Source organism: Chanos chanos, chromosome 1, assembly GCF_902362185.1.
Source record: "Chanos chanos chromosome 1, fChaCha1.1, whole genome shotgun sequence".
Lineage (NCBI taxonomy): Eukaryota > Metazoa > Chordata > Actinopteri > Gonorynchiformes > Chanidae > Chanos > Chanos chanos.
In genome coordinates, this window is record NC_044495.1 from 59,657,905 (window position 1) to 59,680,579 (window position 22,675).

The following is a 22,675-nucleotide window of genomic DNA, read 5'->3' on the forward strand; positions in this document are numbered from 1 at the left end:
CAAAGTAAGCTGAGTAACCAATGAGATCAGAGGCTTAACAGTACAGACAAATGTGGGCTCACTATTTGGCAAGCAACAGGTCGCTACTGCGCTTTTTATGTAACGTGTTATAACAGCTTATTAACTCTTATCTTGTCCTCTGCTGACTACTCACCCTGAAAGACGTCACAGTCTGTTTCAGCTCCTGCAGCTCCTTCTCTCTCTCCTGGATTCTCTGCTGGGATTTTCTCTTGATATCCAACAGCCATCTCTGTGGACATACATCACACTTGTCTCTGATACTCTTTGTCATTTTCAGTAACAACTCCAGTTCAAACATGACAGGTCCACAGTATGAAAATAAACATGTGATTAAAAAAAAAAGTTTGACTGGAGGGGTTAGAGCAGTAGATCACAGCATCAAGTAGAAAAATAGAAGTAGCTTTAAAAGAAATTTAGGGAAAAAAGTTTCAGATTCAGTATTTAATTTCACTCTGACCAATATGAGTGTCTTTTAAAACAACTGGAAATTCTCATTGTGTGCAGTTGATCCACAAATGTCACACTAGTTAAAACTCTGAAGACGGTTTCCTAAATGAATTGTCTCTTGGAATGTGAAGTCCACATGTGCAATGCGCCACCCACAGGCATGTGGGTGGAACTACTACATTCTGCTGAATGTTTCATTTTTTTTAAGTACTAAATAGAGAGGTACAGTTGGGCGATTGCAAAATTTTATTTCACTATATGAAAGCATTTTGTTGTTGTTGTTGTTGTTCCTGCTCATCAATAACTTTGGACTTTTTATTAAATATTTTGATCATACAAAATTGGTTAATTTGCATTGATTTCTGAAGATATTCTAACTTCTGTACTTAAAATCTAGGGGTGCCAATAATTCTGACCAGGACTGTAGCAATTGTCTGCTTTGCAATTGTCTGGAGTGACTGTGTGTATGTGTGTGTGTCACTGCGTGAAAAGTGGTGTATTCGGAAATATCTGGACAAAGTAAACTTCCGCTAAACCTGCTGTTTTCCGGAGGTATTCGGATGTCCGCAGAACTTTGTCATGCGGACCTGAAAACTCCCGCAAATGTCCGAATACAGCTGTTAGACGGCAGTTTTCAGGCATCCGTGTGACCACAGTCGTTAGCTGATGGCTTGGCCTTTCAAATGCTAATAACAGTCAGTGGTCAAGGTGGGACTGGGTATAGAAGCCTGCCCCCCTTCCTCACTGTAACTTTCTATCAGTTAGCCTATATGTAATATTTAGCCGATATTTTGATAACCACACAAACTTCTTAGGTGTTGCATGGTGTGTAATATAGCAGTGGTAGGCCCATGTAGCCTTTAATGTCATTGCTCTGTCGTGCAGCTAAATTACAATGGACACTTCAAATGGAGCATACAAAAACACACTGAAAACATAATTTAAAAAAAGTCTAAATGAGAGGTTCATTAATTACATATTTGATGGTTATGCAACTGTCCTTTACTTGGGGTCAAAGGTACAGGGTGACCAGATGCAAACAGACCAAATGGGGGACAAGTAGTAAGTTTGTGTGGGACAATATGGGACATGTTACTAATGCTGAGAGATGATGTAAAACTTAGATATAATGTCAGTCTAACTGTGTAAGAAACACTTGTATACACTTGTATTGGTAGACATCCAACATGCATTGGCCATTACAGGCCCATCAAAGGCAACTGTACTTAAGCAAAGCAGCAGGCATCATACAGCTCAAGTCTTTCAAGTTAAACCCCTGACCAAATCCAACTATAAGAATAAATAAGGCTCAAAATAAAATATTACATAAAAAAAAAAAAACAATTTCAATGCAAATCTTTATATCAAGCCAAATCTCTATTGGATGAGAAGCATGGTCAGAAGGGATAAAAGAACTTTTCCCTTTCTTTTTGACCATGACGTCGGCTGACAGCGTTTATCTTCATATCTGTAAAGTTTTACAAAGTTTGGTTTTTGTGACGTAGCAAAGAAATTCGTCGGCCCCACAGCTGCACAGTTTGATTGACAGCCGCCACAGACTCTTGATGACCGCCCTCAGCGCTCTCCTCTCAGCCATTGGGCGAAAGCAAGGCTTTTAAAAAAACTCGCCTATGTTGCATTTTCACTGCTTTTGACATATATAGCGCTATTAAATAGATTAGAAACTATGCTCATGTGCGGGCGGGTAAAATAATGGATCCATATATTTTTTATTTCTGACAGTTAAAAACCAAACGACCAGCGAAAATGCGGGACATTATCTCAGTATGAGGGATGCGGGACAAAGGATACTGGACTTTAAAAAAAAAAGTTTACAGGGCATAGGAGTTTTTGTTGTTGATTCTCGCTTGTTTGTTCGGAATGTTTCTCCTCAGTACGAGGACGCGCCCCGTTTTCAAACCACCCACTTAGAATCTAAGGTTGAGTCCTGTCCAATCAGTTTTCTGTGCGTGCATGGCGTAGGGTGACAGTAACCAATAGCATTGTGTGCAACTGCAGCGCGAAATTTGCTTTGGGGAAGGGGTTACCTGTAGTAAGGTAAGGAGAAGCGAGTCACTGAAGGATTACAGAAGTTGTATTCCGTATTCTGTCGATAGTGTGCATTTTGAAGATGGCTTGCAAAAGAACACTTAACTTTTCGAACGGACAGCGGAGTGGAGAGGCTACTCGTGCCCCGGGAATATCCAATTTTTCCAATGCCGAGTCCGAACGAAAACAAACAACTGGTGTCCCCGTTAAATGCATTTTTAAGAAGATGTCTGAACAGCAGTAAACGTTCATGGAGAATGTTATTCGGCGGTTGGACAGGATGGAGTCCCATCAAAGAGGAGCAAGAGGAGTCTGCCCGAGAAAAGAAGACGAGCGGGGAATAACTCTGTTTCGGTAAGTTTATTTCTGTAGCCTTCTGGCTTTCGTCTTTGACTGCCGCGCATTCTGATACGTTCACATTTCTTTATCTGCTTTATCCCTTAATGTGGTTGAATTTAACTCTTGTATTAATTTTGCTTCTACAGGAAGCTGTGCGGATAATGCATAATGCTGAAAACAACACGCACAGATATGATCCACGGACAAGGTAGGACAGCGTGTTTTGTTGGTAGACTATATCGTCGCGATTGTTTCATAGCAGTGCTTGGAATTCTAAACGAACTTTTAATCAATCTTCCTTTCTTCTCCGCTTTTTTTCTCTCTCTAGCATCCTGAAAGACCGATTGAGACTATTCGAAAGAGTTACCGGGTGAATCCAGAGAACAAAGAGGGGGGCAGGATCGCCACTCGAACGAGGCAAAGGAGGAGAAGAGTAAGTCAAAACATCATTTCCCTAGTAGTTCTTAGATTTTTTCTCCATTTGCTATTTTCAGTGATCTAATTTCTGTTTTCACTGTGTTTTGCATCTGCTCAAGGCCAGAGCTAGTGTTCTTTAAACTGAGGAAGAAGCTGCCATATGGAGGACCGCATCAGTAGAAATAATTTCTGACGGGGACTCCGCCATCTTGGATGGAAGGCCAGCGTGGGTCCTCCCGCCTAGCACAGAGTTGTCTGCACTGTGTGGGGTGCTACAGAATAGAGACCACGGAAGCTGGGTTGTTCTTGGGAATGCTCAACATTTAGAGTTTCATTTATGCTCCCAAAAGCATTTGTATTATATACTATGATATTAAGGTATATTCTGTTCTAATGTATTCTATTCTGTTATATATTGTACATTGATCATTTTTTATATATATATATATATAGTCAATTTATATGCCTTATATTATACTGTATTTGCTTTATTTATAATAAAATTTGTGTAATTCATTTTTGTTTGCCAGACTATCTATACAATCTACCTATGAAGATAAAACAACACCACCACCAATAATAATATTATTAATAATAATAATAATAATAATTATTATTATATAAACCATATGAATTCATGTCTGGGGACCCACAATGGACCAATGGGGAAGGGTTTTAGAGGAGGGGCATGACATTGCTCCACCAATCCAAAGAAAGACTTTTGACCAATTGCAGGATACCTGGTGGCCCAAGGTGTGAAGTGCAAATGTTCCCTTCCAAGCACCCCCAAGGGATTATTCACCATGGCAACTAAGGGCTCTAGGCAGACCCCAAAACACGGTACATATTCAGGAGTTTTCCATGCCGCGTAACAGAGCTGCAAACTGCCGGATACAGCCGATAATCTGTGGAGTATCCGGGAATATACAGGAGTATTCCAGGCCGAATACACCTCTTTTCACGCAGTGTGTGTGTGTGTGTGTGTGTGTGTGTGTCCATGCGTTTGTGTGCACACGAGTGTGTGCTTGTGTTTGAGGTGGAGGCAGGGGAGAGCAAGAAAAATATTTGCACCAGGGTCAATCACAACTATGTTATGCCAGTGGAGTCAGTGATGTTACCTGGAGGAAACTGATATGATCCCCTGTGTGTGAAAACTGTTCCAGCTCAGTGTCCCTCTTCCTCAGCTCAGAAATCTCCTGCTCCAGTTTCTTTATGTGATCTTCAGTCAGTCTCAATTCATCCCTCTCCTTGGCTCACCTCAGAGCATCTTCTCTCAATGGAGCGGATCATCTCAGTAAAGATCCTCTCACTATCCTCCACTGCTGTCTGTGCAGAGATCTGTGAGGAGACACACAGAGAGGAGGGGAGTCCATTTGAAGCAGCACTCTCACTCAGCTCTTACTGGAAGCCCAGACAGCCTGTTCTCCACAGTGTAGCTCAGTGGGATTGGACAGTGGCCCAGAACTGGGCTCCTCACTGACTGACTGAAGGAAAGTTCTGAGTACTGAAATGGTTCTTCTTGCAGATAACTGTTGTCTTATCCTCTGCTGACTACTCACTCTGAGAGACTTCACAGCCTGTTTCAGCTCCTGTAACTCCTTCTGTCTCTCCTGGATTCTCTGCTGGGATTTTCTCTGGGTCTCTCCCAACTCTCTGTGAACATAAATCACACTTGTATCTGATACTGTTTCTCATTCTCAGTAATTACTTTGGTTTAAACATGACAGGTCCAGAGTAAGAAAATAACTGCGATTTAAAAAAAAAATTAAGTGGAGGGTTTAGAGCAGTAAATCACTGTATAAGTTGAAAAAAGATGCAGATTTAAAAGAAATTTATAAAAATTAAGTTTCACTTTCAGTATTTAATTTCGCTCTGATCAGTATAAGTGACTTTTAAAATAAATGGAAACTCTTTCTGTGCAATTTAACCACAAATTGAGTCACAGTAGTGAAGATTTCTGCTCTGTGGTGACACTACCTCATTCTGCTGAATTTTTCATTCTTATTAAGTACTAAATAGAGAGGTACAGATGTGCAATTGCTCTCCCCCTCATTACAAAGATCTAATTACCATGCACCTGGATATACCCCCATGTCCTGCAGTGAGGAAACCACAACAATAAAGGTCATTCTGCACAGGCTACAAACTGTGCAAATGAACTTTAGAAAATCTTATTGTTATGGTGGTGATGGACTTTGGCTGTTGGTTTTTTGTCTCTGTGGACTTCACACCTGAAACACCCAGTCATTCAGTTTATGACATGAACAATAGTTTAATAAATTCCTTTTTTGTCATTAATGTTTAATAATATACATTCAACGTTCTTCTTTATTACTATGTAGAAGGCTGAAAACGTTTGTTGAATGTTTAACATGCTCAAAATCAGAGCTGGCCCTCCTATCACAATCAGACCTAGAGTATTGTAGTCTCTTCTCTCACTTGTTTCTCAGTCGTTTCAGCTGCTGCTGAGACTGTATCATGACCTTTGTGTTCATCCATTGTACACAAATAGCAGATCATTTTTCGGTCAGTGCGACAGTAAATCTCTACTACTTTGTCATGTTGAGAACAGATCCTGTCCTGTAGTTGTGTAGAGGCTTCGACCAACTTGTGTTTTTTGTAGTCAGGAGATTCATAGTGAGTTTGGAGGTGAGTTTCACAAAATGACACCAGACACACCAGACAGGATTTGACAGCTTTGAGTTTTCTCCCAGTGCAGCTGTCACACTCCACATCTCCAGGTCCAGTATACCAGACAGCAGGAGGAGCAGCTTGGAGTTCTGTCTTCCTCAGTCTCTCAGCCAGTTCGGCCAGCGTAATGTTCTTACTGAGAACAGGTCTTGGGGCGAAGGTCTGTCTACACTGGGGGCAGCTGTAGACTCCTCTCTGATCATCCTGATCCCAGCAGCCCTTAATACAGCCCACACAGTAATTGTGTCCACAGGGAACAGTCACTGGATCCTTAAATAAATCCAGGCAAACTGGACAGATGAATGTGTCCTGGCCAGAAAATAAGCTTCTGCTATTTTATGCCAAGAGCAGCAGAGAAACAACATGGGTTTCGTTTTACTAGATGTCTATACTGGAGAGTTGGAGTGGTTTCCAGCACTGTTTACCAGTTTGTCAGGAAGCGTTGCATAGTTTTGTCACAGAGAATGCAAGTGAAAGCAGCCCGCGGTGGTTCTAGTTGTGTTTGTGATGATGACAGTCATTGTCAGGGTTTTATGGGGGCTGAAGACCTAGTTGATAGCACTGAACTCATAATTATGTTTAAACATACTCAGAAGCATTGTACATGTAACATAATTAATTTGCTGTTCTCTTTCAGTATACAGCACTGTGTAAACTGCATGTCTATATTCATTCAGAGTGACTGCAGACACTGTGTAGATCCAGACAGACTGGACACTGTACTGAGTAAAGAGTAGGAGAAAGTGGCTTCAGTCATTTTACTGAACAGAAATTCTTTTGAGCAGCAGAAAAACTCTCACCCAGAAACAACTGTTTCTTCCACTATGTACTGTGCTAGTGTTTAATCAGTCATGTAGATGGAGGTAGTCTATGAATCGTAATGGGAAGGAAAATAGGCATAATCAAAACAAAAAAAGAAACGAAAATGACAAAGGTTAGAAAACAGGCAAAAATACAGCCAACATGTTAAATAAAACTAAGGTACCACAATTAGGTAAGACTTCCAGGGTGACACGGAGTGAGCAAAAAACAAACAAACACAGAAACAAAAAATAGGGCCTCCACACCAGCAAGCCTTTATCAGTTCCATAATCAGACTCAGTCAGCTGCAGTCAATCAATCAATCAATCAATCAATCAATCAATCAATCAATCAGCAGCCGCCAGCACCTGCTGCCTCCATCTCACCACCAATCCAGAAAAAAAGGGAAAAGGAAAAAAAAAAGGACAGAGCACATAACACACTATTTTTAGACTTTAATTAACAGTAAAACTTTATTTCATTTATGGTGATCATACATATCTTTGAAGGCAGCTATTCCTAATCCTGTTGCTTACCATTAATGTTCTGATCTTAGAGTTTTCCCATTTTCTCCCTATTAAGAATAAACAATTACCACATAGTGTGCAGAATGAAAAATCTTGATAGATATCGTTTTATAGGTAATGTCAAAGTGCACCATAAAAGTTGGAAATTAATATTTTGTTTTAATAACTGACTAATCATTTTTAAGTTCCATATGGTTCCATAGTCAGAATATCAAACCACACTTCACCTCATGATGAACATGCTAAACATGTCACATTTTTATAATATTATCTGACTCCCATTACTGAAACCATGCAATAACAGCATATTGTCCTGTTAACTGATATAAATGCATAAAGACATGTAGATAATTAGAATTAAGAGTGTAGTCTGTGAATGAAAAGATCTGTTTATCATGTCAGGTTTACTGTCAGTCTCAGAGTGGAGACACACGGCTTTGGTTAATCATTTATTTACATCAGTAATATTTCTATCATTATATGGAGTAATTAGTGAATGTTAAATACCAGTGTCCTCTGAGAAAGTGTCCAGATATTTGACATTAAAGAAGAAAAAGCTGCTCATAGAAGTACAAAGACCATAAAAATGATTTTTAACTGGCAAATAAAATGTGCTGAAAGATTCCTGTGTCTGCACTTGTCTGATGTATACAGTTTGGAAAAGATGAGCTGATCAGAGGTCAGTATAGTAACGGAACCATCATGAAGATTCACTGTTTACAGAGCGTTCTGTTTCTGTCCTGTTTCAGCTCCTGCAGCTTCTTCTCTATCTCATGGCTTCTCTGCTGGGATTTTCTGTGGGTCTCTCCAAATTGTCCCTGTAGAGAAACATCAGATTTCTCTCCCATAGTGCCTCTCATCATCAGTAATTACTCTAGTCTAAAGATGATAGGGTTGTTAATCGTCCTGCCCTGCTTTTGAAAACACAATATCAGGGTTATTTCACACAACCCAAAAATATATATTTCCAGACATGTTCAATGCTTGTGCAATTATTTCAGAAACATAGAGTTTTCACAGTGTCACAGAAGTCTTAATTCTTAAGGAGATTTGTTTTTCCTTTTTTTTTTTTTTTTTTTATTCTTTCAGTTTGGCTCTCAGAATGTAATGTGTGTATGTGTGTATAATGCGGCACCTACAGGAGCACTGGTGAAATTTCTACACTGTACACTGTGTCTTCCCCTCCGCTGAACACTCACCTTGAGAGACTCCACAGTCTGTCTCAGTTCCTGCAGCTCCTCCTACTTTTGAGCTTTCTGCAATTCCAAGATATGCCTTGGACAAAAAACACACCTCTCTTTCATAAGCTGTTTTCACATATGCACTACAGACTATGACCGCAGAATCAGGTTCGCATTATGTCCGAAGTTGCCTTTTCACACATGCAGCACACAGCAGCAGACAGTCCGAGTCAGACGCTTTCACACATACTTGAAATATTCCGTTTGGTTTAGGAAGGGGCTGACGCCTGGGCAGAGTGTGCAGGAGGCAGGACATGATGCAAAAAGCACTCTGCAAAAATCACAGAGTTCTGTTTTCAACAAATCAAAAAAAGCGGACGAGACTTTTGTCTGGCGATTTTGGCGTCAGCCCTTACCAGCAGAAGTTCCCGAATCTCCTGGTCTCTCCAGTTAGACATTTTCATTTGCATCTTCATGTAAATGACCCTTCCTCTGCATCCTCGGATGTTTGTATTCTTCCGGTTTCGCACCAGCCGCATGTTAAAAACGGCATCAACACGCCCACTTGCTCGCTGTGCATACTCCGAAGTATAAACCGGTCTATTCACACATGGACCGAAATGAAGAGAAAACGGAGTTTGTACAAGGGGGCTGGTAGAATAAAGTCCATTCAGAATCCGAGTCAACTGATTCTGACATTTTTGTTCACACATACAGCCCCTCCGGTTCGAATCCTGATTATTTTAGGGGGGGTATTTCAAAAAGCAGGTTAAGTGAAAGCTCAGAGTTAATTAGCTCAGAGAAAGTGGTAAACCTCCTTATAGAAGAGCCCTATGGCTTTGTTCTCCTGGGGGTTTAGAGTAGTAAATCATAGCATTTAGTAGAGAAATACAAGTAGAAAAGAAACTAAGAAAAAAAAACATTTCTGGATTTAGTATTTAATTTCATCTTGATCAGTATGAGTGACTTTTAAAATAAATGGAAATTCTCTTTGAGTGTAATTAATTCACAAATGTAGACTTACTGCATCATCGCCACGCCAGTTAAATTTGTAAGATGATTTCGTTAACGTTAAAGATGCGACTACATCGATACACGGACCCCTGGATCAGTCTATGTACTGTGAACTGGTCAATGGTTGTTAGTAGCCTATAGGATTAATGTCGTTGGAGTATTCTGACCTAAAAAACGTTCAAATTTAAAAGTTCAAAGAAAACCCGTTCGCCTAGAACGTATGCCTCAGTTTGCCAAATTTGAACGCACCTCTGGTTGTATACTGTAGATTTCCGCCAGAGTAATACATCATCCGGGTAATGGTCGTGTAATGCAAAATTTTTATTTTTTCGTGTACTGCATACTACTCACTACTTTTACATTAAGATCAGTACGAGTAGTATGTAGCATACCATTTCGGACACAGCCTTGGATCGAAGTTCAGTAGCAGCACAATAAATTGGTGATGCAGTGTGAATGAATGCGAGATTAGTGGTACATATTCAATAAACTGTGAGCTCTACCCCTCACTACAAACACCTAATTCCTGTACATTTGCTCATCCCTATATGTCCCCAAGTGTATGAACGTAAATGAAATCAATATGACAAAATAGATCATTCAGAACAGAAGAATATGTGCAAAGAATCTTTTTGCTCTAAAGAGCATAAGTGAGTTTTATATACTTTTAATGCTGTTTTGCTAGTTAGTGCAGATTAAAGAAAGTACTGAGTACTGAAATGTTCTTACCTCAAGTATGTCTTTATTTGTCCTCAGGTCTTTACTTCGTTTCGGCACTTCTGTCATCATGGTTGGTTGGTGTCTACCTCGCAAGAGAAAGGGCAGCCCTGGATACCAGGGATGGCCAGGGCCAGGCGGGGGAAGAGGGGGCGTGGCGTCAGGTGAATTTTTTGCCCCCTCAGTTTTACCTGTACAGGCCTGGGCAATAAAATGATAGCGTATAACCAAATTGCAAATTTTGCATGAACGAACCCCAAGCGTGCTCCCCTCCTAGCTCATAAACAGCCTATCCTTATCCCTTGATAATGGGGTGTGCTACGAATGACACAAACAGCCAATCATTTAACTGGTGTTTGTTTGGTTGCACCATCAACATGTGACGCAACAGCAGAAACAGCATGGGGTTAGAAAAAGAGTACAGATGGTGAGGAAATTGTTGATAAAAGTAAGACAGTGAAGTTCAAAATCACAATGGAGTATTAAGGCCACATGAAAAAAAAATCTGATGTAATATTCCAAGAATAAATTTGCAATTTTATAAGAGAGGTGTCATAATATTACAAGAATAAAGTCATAATTTTACGAGGAAAAGTCTTAATATTACGAGAATAAAGTCGTAATTTTAGGTTACATGTTCTTTTAGAGTGGAAATATCAGAAGAGCAGACTGCCGCCTGCATTAAAATGATGAACGTGGAGCATCTTGTGAAGTTATTGTTAAAAAGGTTGTCTGTTCCTTTAAGACTGGGGACTGATAACTCAGTTTAGCGATCATTAGTGAAGTGACAGTGGGATTTGTGCGTCAATGAAACTACAAGTTGTTCCCTGTGTTCTCCTTTGCATAGTTCCCTAATTAAGCAGTAAGAGAAAGTAATCTGTATTTTAGCTTGTTTACCGTTTGAAGCAGTAATTGTAAAACGGCGTAAACATTGAGGTGTTCGCCATCAGCAGATGGCCCTTTCTGTTAGAAAGCCATGCATTAAGACAACTGAGTGTGCTTGCTGTGTATATAACATCAACATGGGTTAGGTAACGTTTATGTCGTTTGAGGAGGTTGATGCTATTCGTTCTATCTGGCGCATGTGCACTAATATTTGTGTGCCATAAACCTTGAGGTGCATGCTTTAGCCTTGTGGACAGTAACCGGACAGTATGCACCTAGGTGGAGAGTTGTTTGTGGAATACCTGTGATATGTCCATGTTATCCTGGGTTCATTAAGATATTAGAGAGAATGCTTATCCGATATTTACAGTATCACCTGCATAATTAAGTCTATTTTGTATTCTGTATAATTAAGCCTATATTTGTGTTCTGTTTCCTTTGTTTATGTTTATAGAAACCACAAGTCTCAATACCAACTCACTGCCTCAAGTTTACTACCTCAAGTTCATGATCAGAAAGTGTAAATAAAGAAACCTTTTCTTGCAACAAGGCCTGGTGGTTGGAACCCCTCTTCTACAACAACACCAGAGTTCTAACCAGACTCTCCCCAATGATTTGAACGATCCCATTACCACAAAGTTGACTATTTTTCAGTTATACTTTAGTATAAGTGTCACAAATAACAAAATACTTTTGGCACATCAGCACCACATTATCATAAATATCAGGACTTTGAAAAGATGCAAAAAACTGTGTCTATTCAGAAGAAAGAACCACATGAACTTGGAGTAATTTACCTCTTTTGTTTCAATATTGTTTTCGTATTTTTTTTCTTGTGAAATTGCGACTTTATTCTCGTCACATCATAATTTTTTTCTTGAAATATTATGACTTTATTCTCATTAAATAACAACTTTATTCTCATAATATTATGACCTTATTCTCAAAATCTCCGAATTTTTTTTTGTCAATGTTGTCCTAATACTCCATACTACAGAACAGCATAGTTAAGTTTAACCTTTTTCCTCCTGGTAAATATTAAAAATAGGTCATTAAATATGATCGAATTAAATTATTGATATGAACTAAAATGAAACATATTACTGTGATATTGTTGATTCAAATTTCAAATATAAAAATGATTCAGATTTCAAATATTAATGTTAAAATGCCTCTTGCACTTTCCCCTTGCACCTCTGTGTTTATACATGTGAAAGTTTAAACATTAATTTTGCATGAAGGCGTGTTTTAACACTATGACAGTATTCAGATTCTATACAGGTCTATATAGGTCTGTATGAATTTCATACCCACATTCACAAAGGAGTTCGACTAACAAAATGACCGACTGAAATATAATCTCTAAGCATAACCTCAAAACATAATCTCAAACATAAATATTACATTATTTCCCAGCATGTAAAATGTAGGAAAAAAAATAAAATAAACACAGTGCTGTGTAGTCTGGTGATAGTCATAGGATTAGTGTTTATAATAGAAGACAATGGAGAGTGAGAGTAGAGTCCTGTCTCTCAACCATAATTCACAATGTACTGATACACTCTGACACATGACATTTATGAGATTCTATGACAGTGTGCAGTGAAGAGGACAAATAAGTTAGTGTTTTTGTTCCCGTTTTGTGTTCTGCTGCTTGTCTGTGTCTTTCAGATAGAAACTCTTTACCCTTCCACCACAGTTTACTCCTATAGCTCTCTCTCTTTAACACCACACTCAAATGCATGAATACACACACACACCACCATCGCCACACACTCAGATCATACATCTGTTCTCCCTCTTTTATTATTATCATAGTCAGATTCAGGAATGATACATTTTAATTGCAGATCTGAATAGCTGATGACATATTAACCCTAAATCCTACATAGAGGGGCTGGGTGAGTGTGGTGTGGACTATGTGGAGGAGGGTCATTGTGTCAGACAGAGACATTACTGAAGGACAGAGTTCCTGCCCTGTGATCCAGATGTACTCCTATTCTGGGATAGCTGGGGTCTACTGGGGTACCAGTCTCATTATTGAATGTGTGTGTCTGATTACTGAAATGGTTCATAAAACAGCATAAAACTGTTGTCCTCTGCTTTGCTGAATACTCACCATGACAAAATTCTGTATGAATGTTCTGTACCCACCTTCTGTATGTGTGGTGGTAGACAGTGGTACAGTATGCCTTCAGGGGGATTCGGTGTCTGCGTGGGTATCTGTTTGGTCTCTCTGCATTCTGCCTGTGGCCGCTGTTTGAGCCTCAAGGGATCTGATATGAGACAAAAAAAGATGAAATTTCAGGCAAATCAAGAAAGTTCTGATACTACATTTTCAAATATTTTCTCTTTAATGTACTTGGTACTTTAGGGTTGAGACAGTTGTAAGAATTGTCCAACTCCCACCCCCACCCCAAACCTGGCTGTTGTGTCTGGGTGGATATTTTCTTGGTCTCTCTGTGCTCTGCCTTTGGGAGCTGTTTGGCCCTAGAGGAATCTGATACGAGACAAAACAGATGAAATTTCAGTCAAATTTGACAAGCTGGTGTCTAGTAACTATAAAGTTAGTAAGTGTCTTGTGTTTTTTAAGTGTTTTGTTTTTGTTATGTTATATGAAGTTATGGAAGTACTTCCTGTTCTAGACTGTTGAGTATATAAATGGGGTTGGGATTCTTTTGCAAAAGTTGGATGATTTATGAAATACCCATCTTAAAATATGGAGGAAGGCTACCTGATGCTAAATGTACCAAAAATTGTCATTTTGTTCACTGCTAACCCCCATGTACATACATTCTGAAATCTGCGTCATTTAAGATTTAGCAAAAATTAATTATCAGTTCAACTACATCAGTGCAAAGTGTCTGTTAAGCTACACAGTATGCACATTTCTCTTTGGATGAATTAAATGAAGATAGGAAATGGTTATTCACAGCTTTGTTGAAAGGCTAAGCCTTCTCGGCTTAGCCTTCTCTACAAAAGGCAAAATATACGCTTTTTTTCCACTAAAACCTTTAGGTTAAATTCTGTTCATCTGCTAATGCAGCCCAAGTATTATTGTTGATTGTAGAGCTAAAGAACATGGCTAATTTTACCAGAGCTCATGCTAAGAAGACTCTTGATTCTGTTGACTATATAGAGAAACCAGAATTTCCACAGGGACAGCCACCTACAGCCCAAAAAAAAATAAGTGATAGAAAGCATGTTATACTGGCTGCGTCCAAAGAGGGCTGACAAAGTACAGCATTCTAGAAATGAAGCTGCACATTCACTTGCTGAACTTGTCCAAGAGCTCTAGCTTTTTTTGCAATCTGTACACAATCAGCACTAGGCATATAAAAAATCACGTCCTCAAGAGAGCAGCAGCAAACTTCTTCAGAAGAGTTGAAGCATTCAGCAAGCAAGCTGAGCTAGTTCTCGATATTTTTTGTGAAGATCCAATAATTCGCAAGAAACTTGAAGAAAGACACAGTGTGAAGATGGGCGCAAGGTGACGCAGCGGGTCCTGGGTCCCGTTCCTGGGTGGGCGGGCCCCTGGGGTCCTTTCTGTTTGCATTTTCTCCCCGTGTCTGCGTGGGTTTCCTCCGGGAGCTCTGATTTCCTCCCACAGTCCAAAGACATGTAAGTCAGGTGAATTGGAGACACTAAATTGTAGGGGTGTACCCAAATCCGAATACATTATTCGGGATTGCAGAAATAATGCAATGCAAACAGGCTATTTCTTCTACCTGAAGTTGCTCGTTATTATTGAGGGGGAAAAAACATGATTGACATGTCTGTGCGTCGGAAATTTCATAAAACTTAGTTTAGTGAAAAATAAAAATACAAAAAAGAGAGAGAGATGAAAAGTACAGTATGAGGATGTGAAAATATATTTCATAATTAATTATATGCCAATTTTTATGTCAATTTTATGCTTTGAAGGCACAAAATTGCATTCCCAATTAATATTAGCTTAGAAAATACAACATTTTAACGTGACTTCCAGTATAAACCACGCCCACATCCGGTCTATCATCTGAATACAGATACAGAGACAGATAATTTTGTTGGTTGGACAGATACAGATATAGATACAGATAATGACGTCTCTGCACACCTCTACTAAATTGCCCCTGTGTGTGAATGTATTTGTCTGTCTTCACTGTCCTTGTCCAAAACCAGTGATCTGTTCCATTTGATGAAGGATCATAAGAAGTTGCCTTTGGCTTCTTATGTTATAAACCTCAGGTTGTATCTTAATAATATTACATGCAGTGCAGGAGTGACGTTAGATGATTTCAACAATGCGATTAATCTCCTAATGGCCCAGGAAAATTCCCTACTGCACTTTTTCCAAGGTTCATTTAACTATAGTTCTGATGCACATTGACTCTACATTACACTGTTATATAATATAAGTAAATTTGGCACTTGTTTCTGATTCTGTCAATGAATGACAATACTACCCAAAAACTGTATTTCTGTCACTATTTTGGAGAGGTCTGATTTTCAGAGGGCATGTAACGGGTATCAGAGAAGTTCATGTCTCACCCCATCCCCTAATATTACACTATTTCTTATATTTTTCAATAACTATAGCTTTTTCCCCTACGCACCCCCTCCCCCCACCCCCCATCTGTTACTGTACTATTAACTGCTAGCAAAGTGTGAATTGAATATATTACAAAAACATTTTTACCTCTTTCTGGTATCTTGACTATCCCCTTTTTGAGGAATTCCTCTAGTTTTTTTTTCATGTCTGAGACAGATTTCCTCACATCCTCAAAAGAGAAGACTGGTTTAACAGTCATACTGGGTGACTCTTCAAATCCAGAATTAGCAGAGGAAGACTGGAAACTCTACATTGAATAAACACACATGCACACATAACACAGAAATCAACATACAAACTTTCCTACACATGCAGAACAGACATGGACACACAAATTTCCTCCAGCTCTAATATACTTTACTGAGACTAAGTGCAGAGAAGATCCATTGTGAGAGACACCCCACTCTGTGGATGATCAGAGTCAGTGATGTTACCTGGAGGAAATGGATGTCATCCTCTGTGTGTGAAAGCTGCTCCAGCTCAGTGTCTCTCTTCCTCAGCTCAGTGATCTCCTGCTCCAGTTTCTTTATGTGATCTTCAGCCACACTCAGTTCAGCCTTCTCATTAGCTCTGATCTGTTCTATCACCTCAGATCGTCTTCTTTCAATGGACTCAATCATCTCAGTAAAGATCCTCTCACTGTCCTCCACTGCTGTCTGTGCAGAGATCTGTGAGGAGACACACAGAGAGGAGAGAAGTCCATTTGAAGCAGCACTCTCACTCAGCTCTTACTGGAAGCCCAGACAGCCTGTTCTCCACAGTGTAGCTCAGTGGGATTGGACAGTGGCCCAGCACTGGGTTCCTGTCTGACTGAAGGAAAGTTCTGACTGAGTACTGAAATGGTTCTTCCAGTAGCTAGCTGTTGCCCTCTACTGACTACTCACCCTGAGAGACTTCACAGCCTGTTTCAGCTCCTGCAGCTCCTTCTCTCTCTCCTGGATTCTCTGCTGGGATTTTCTCTGGGTCTCTCCCAACTTTTTCTGTAGACAAACAACACACTTGTCCCTGATACTCTTTCTCATTTTCAGTAATTACTCTGGTTTAAACATGACAAGGCCACAGTATGAAAATAAATATGTTTTAAAAAAAGAAGTTTGAGTGGAGGGTTTAGAGCAGTAAATCACATTATTAAGTAGACAAATAGAAGTAGATTTAAAAGAAAATTAGAAAAAAAAGATTCAGATTCAGTATTTTGTGTCAGTCTGACCAGAAAGTGTGACTTTCAAAATAAATGGAAATTCTGTGATGAAGCATACTAATTATGTTCATAACCAGAGCTGGCCCTCCTATCACAACTAGAACTAGAGTATTTTAGTTTCTTCTCTTACCTGTTTCTTAGTCCTTTCAGCTGCTGCTGAGACTGTATCATGGCCTTTGTGTTCATCCATTGTACACATATAGCAGATCATTTTTTGGTCAGTGCGACAGTAAATTTCCACTACTTTGTCATGTTGAGAGCAGATCCTGTCCTTCAGTTGTACAGAGGCCTCAATTAGCTTGTGTTTGTTGTAAGCAGGAGATTCGTGGTGAGGCTGAAGGTGAGTTTCACAGAGTGACACCAGACACACCAGACAGGATTTGACAGCTTTGAGTTTTCTCCCAGTGCAGCTGTCACACTCCACGTCTCCAGGTCCAGCATAACAGACAGCAGGAGGAGCAGCTTGGAGTCCTGTCTTCCTCCATCTCTCAGCCAGTTCAGCCAGCATGGTACTTTTACTGAGGACAGGTCTTGGGGTGAAGGTCTGTCTACACTGGGGGCAGCTGTAGACTCCTCTCTGATCATCCTGATTCCAGCAGCCCTCAATACAGCTCATACAGTAACTGTGTCCACAAGGAATAGTTACTGGATCCTTCAGTAGATCCAGGCAGATTGGACAGTTGAATGAGTCCTGGAGAGATAAAGGAGCTTCTGCCATTTTGTGTAGACAGAGAAACAACTTTGGTTTTGTTTTACTAGATGTCTACGCTGGAGAGCAGGAATGGTTCCAGGCAGTGCTTACCTGTTTGTCAGGAAGTGTTTTATAGTTTTGTCACAGACAAAGAAGGGAAAGCAGACAGTCATTCCATTCATAACTGTGTTGTTCCAGTTGTTTCTGTGATGAAGACAGCAATTATGAGTGTTTTTTGAGGGCTTAGGACTTTGCTGATAAGATTGAACTTGTAATAATATTTTAGCATATTTAGAACCATAGTCAGTTTTTGGTTATTGTATCATATGTGTGACATCATTAATTTCCTCTCCTCTTTAAGTGTACAATACTGTGCAAACTGCATATCTACATTCACTCAGAGTAACTGCAGTAACTGAGTAGATCCAGACAGACTGAGCAGTTGAAAGGGTCCTGGACGGATAAAGGAACTTATTTCATTCCACTGCACAGAAACTGTGTATGGCTGCAGAAAAGCTCTCTTAAGTTTCGCTTTACAAGGAGATGAGTAGCAGGGTTTCACCCTGAACCAACTGGTTTATCCACTGCATACCATACTAGTGCTTAAGCAGTAATTTAGATGGAGGGATGGGTTGATGATAGTGTATGAATTGCAGCAAGGAAAATAGGTCACTGCTGTAAGTCCCCCACCCAGTGGCAACTCCTAGCGGAAGCCAGGAGAAGCCAGGCTTCCTCAGAATGAAAAAGCTTGAGACGTGAAAATCTCTGTAACAATAACAACATGTGAAACAAATTTTAATGAAACTTTTCTCGTGATCATATTCTAGTTTTGATTATGTAGCCTACCTCATATTTTTATGGTGATGTCATATCGTTGTACGGTTCACGCTTTACAGTAGGCTTGCATGTGCATTTCATGCCGCCAAGGGGAAGCCAGGCTTGGTTCACGCCCACTTGGCCTCGTCTCACGTTTTTTTTAGAAAAATTAGCCAATCACCATTGAGTGTTGTACTGCTCTGACTGGACTGTGAAAGAGAAAAAAATGTCCAGTGGATGTGTAGGGGAGGCCCCACGAATGGTTGGCTTTCATAAAAACATACAGTAAATTGTCAGTGGGCGGGCGAGGGCATTCAACCTGCCACTATCTTCACACCAATCAGATCAGAAATGCAAATCATGACCACCTGACATGAGCATCTAATAAACTGAATTTCAACCAGAGAGCGAGTCGTTGGTCAGAGATCATTGCAGTAGTAAAACATGGATGCTGACTTGGATTTTTTGTTGCGAAACGATTTTGTTAAGTTGCCATTTCAACAACAACTTCATATCAAAGAGAAAGGGAGGCAAACACCAGATATTCCCATTGCAAAAAACTAGAGTCGTCTTCATTTATAGTTTCAGTGCTACCCAGCATGCATTGCAAGACATTTGTTACCTGGATTATATTGTTCTTACTTTGGGCTTTGAAACACATGTTCTTTGTTTTATAGTGAATGATGACTTGACTTGATTTAGACAATGAAACTGACAATATTAAACACGTAATTATCATACTGCAAACTGATTAGACACATTGTTACTGTGAAATGTATCACCGTAGCCTAATTTTACACCACACAAGCAACTGGTTCATGTTATTAGTGATGGGAAATTCAGATCTTTTTACTGACTCAGACTTTGTATCTCGTTCAGTAAAATGAGCTAATATTTTTCAAATCTTTTGTTCATTGGAACTTGTGTGGTGCTCTAGCTGTCCAACAGAAAGAGCACAGTTCTCAAACACCAAGAGCAACATGGTTTCTTCGTTTAGTAAACATAAGTTCACTTTTGTTAAGCTCTTAAGCAACCTTTTGGACCATGGCCTATTGAGTTATTCAGCTGAAATAATTGATTACTTCAACTGCCCATACGAGAGCACTGCACCTATCAATAAAAATATCATTCTATTCATTCTATGATAGCTATTCACTCTAGCCTACCTGGTCATTGAAGATCCTGTATGGACTCATTCCAACAGAAAGGCAAGTTAAACATCCAGTCAGTCGCTACATTACGTACAGCTAGCTAGCTACGGAAATGTTCTGGTTAACCAGCGGTTAACCAGCATTGGTCATGTTACTGCTGTAACCATGTGAATAATGAATGAAAGACTCAGAGCTGGTGACCTGTAGCTAGCTATGATTCGTGAACGAATCAGTATGTTCCTATTCTGAGCCTATGCAGCCTGTCACATGAATAATGAATGAAAGACTCAGACCTGAAGACCTGTAGTTATGATTTGTGAACGAATCAGTTGTTCCTACACTGACAAAATGCAGCTGTCATTTGACAAGTGAATGTAAGACTCAGACCTGTGTTCAAATGCTTTCAAATGCTTAATAAACTAATAAATCAATGCTAGTGTTAAACACGTGCAACCTCCTTCCAACTCACAGTTTAATCGTTAGCCCTTTTCAGTGAATTACTTTCCGTGCATGACTAATTATTCACAGAAAAATCGGATGTCACACCACACAGACTACAAACCCGAACTGATTCTGACCTCCCCTGTTTATTCTAAGTGAAACCGTCACAGACAAGATTTTAAGAGAAAAAAGAGGGGGGGGGGGGGGGGAACACACTCCTCCGGAAAAATATTAAAACCTTTCTCTCGTCCCTAATTCCTTCTTCAATCTTTTTAACTTTTCAGACTTTCTTTTGTGTTGTATCTATTTTTGTAATCCCTGTCTTGAACACAATGAAGTTACTGACTGACTCAGACATGTCCTCAGATGTACTGTCTGTGGTGCACTTACACAAAACCTGATTGACTTGTCCGTTCAGGATGCAACACCCACTCTTCTACATGGACGTCTTGTGAAATGAACCCAAAGTCATTTCTCTGCCACTCAGTGCAAGTCTGTGCAGTATAATGGCGGAGGCTTCTTTATCGGTTCAGGATCCACTCATCTGTTCAGTCTGTTTGGATTTATTTCAGGATCCAGTGACTATTCCCTGTGGACACAGTTACTGTATGAGCTGTATTAAGGGCTGCTGGGATCAGGATGATCAGAGAAGAGTCTACAGCTGCCCCCAGTGTAGACAGACCTTCACCCCAAGACCAGTTCTCAGTAAGAATACCACACTGGCGGAACTGACAGAGAAAAAGAGGAAGACAGGACTCCAAGCTGCTCCTCCTGCTGTCTGTTATGCTGGACCTGGAGATGTGGAGTGTGACAGTTGCACTGGGAGAAAACTCAAAGCTGTCAAATCTTGTCTGGTGTGTCTGGTGTCGCTCTGTGAAACTCATCTTCAGCCTCACTACGAATCTCCTGCTTACAACAAACACAAGCTCGTTGAAGCCTCTGTACGACTGCAGGACAGAGTCTGCTCTCAACATGACAAACCAATGGAGATTCACTGTCGCACTGACCAAAAAATGATCTGCTATTTGTGTACAATGGATGAACACAAAGGCCATGATACAGTCTCAGCAGCAGCTGAAAGGACTGAGAAACAGGTAAGAGAAGAAACTAAAATACTCTAGTTCTGGTTAGTAAAATGAAACCAGTTATTGTACAAAGACACTGGGCAGATCTGCCTGGAAATATCTAGAGTTATATGTCAAATAACCCTGATATGTTTGAACAAGACAGAGCCAGTGAGTCAGTGAATCAGAGAGTCAGTGAGTCATTTAATCATAGATCCTGTTCTGTGATGTACTGCTGCTCTTACTCTGCAGCACCAGTATCAGAATCACACTTTAATTTAATTTATATTCATTTAATTTTTAAAAATGTAATGTACTTGTAATTGTTGGAATGATATACTAATATCAATACTTTCAAGCCAAAACAAAAAGTATGTTTCCATTTACGTCAAAAATCATTCATATTAAGTGCTGTAAATTTAAATACTGAACACTGACACTTTTCCTTTTCTCATAATTTCCTTTTGATAAACTTATATTACTCTTTTAAAGACTTTGATCTACAGCTTTATGATTTTTCCTCAAACTTTATTATCAATAATTTTTTGCATACTGTGGCCCTGTCATGTTTAAACCAGAGTAATTACTGACAATGAGAAACAGTATCAGAGAGAGATGTGTTGTTTGTTCACAGAGACAGTTGGGAGAGACCCAGAGAAAATCCCAGCAGAGAATCCAGGAGAGAGAGAAGGAGCTGCAGGAGCTGAAACAGACTGTGACGTCTCTCAGGGTGAGTAGTCAGCAGAGGACAAGACAACACTTAGCTGCTGGAAGAACCATTTCAGTACTCAATCAGAACTTTCCTTCAGTCAGCCAATCAGGAGCCCAGTTCTGGGCCACTGTCCAATCCCACTGAGCTACACTGTGGAGAGCAGGCTGTCTGGGCTTCCAGTAAGAGCTGAGTGAGAGTGCTGCTTCAAATGGACTCCCCTCCTCTCTGTGTGTCTCCTCACAGATCTCTGCACAGACAGCAGTGGAGGACAGTGAGAGGATCTTTACTGAGATGATTGAGTCCATTGAGAGAAGACGCTCTGAGGTGATAAAACAGATCAGAGCTCAGGAAAAGGTTGCACTGAGTCTGGCTGAAGATGACATAAAGAAAGTGGAGCAGGAGGTTGCTGAGCTGAGGAAGAGAGACACTGAGCTGGAACAGCTTTCACACACAGAGGATCACATCCATTTCCTCCAGGTAACATCACTGACTCTCTGATCATCTACAGAGTAGGGTGTCCTTCACAATGGATATACCCTAGACTTAATCTCAGTAAAGTATATTATAGCTCTGGGAGAGCTTGTCTGTCCATGTCTGTGTTATGTGTATTTATCTCTTTGTAGAGTTTCCAGTGTCTCTCTGTTCATTCTGGAACTGAAGAGTTACCCAGCACGACTGTCAATCCAGTCTACAGCTTTGAGGATGTGAGGAGATATGTCTTTGAAATGAAAAATAGACTCGAAGAATTCTTCAATGAGGAGGCTCTCAAGATTTCAGAAAAAGGTTTAAAAATGTTTTATAAAATTTTTGTTCTGAGATCAGACTTTGTCAGATGTCAGTGCGAGAGAGACACACACACACAGAGACAGAGAGAGAGAGACAGAGACAGACAGACAGAGAGAGAGAGAGAGAGAGAGAG

At 40.0% G+C, this 22,675-nt stretch overlaps 1 protein-coding gene and 2 pseudogenes across 1 annotated transcript in view; 2 read left to right on the top strand and 1 right to left on the bottom strand.

Annotated features, from left to right (window-relative positions):
• LOC115805757 (tripartite motif-containing protein 16-like) overlaps window positions 1–22,675 on the top strand; it is a 117,100-nt gene that overhangs the window by 93,115 nt on the left and 1,310 nt on the right. The window lies entirely within an intron of this gene.
• On the bottom strand, window positions 16,320–17,599 carry LOC115809344 (E3 ubiquitin/ISG15 ligase TRIM25-like; annotated as a pseudogene).
• LOC115809353 (E3 ubiquitin/ISG15 ligase TRIM25-like) lies at window positions 20,487–22,031 on the top strand (annotated as a pseudogene).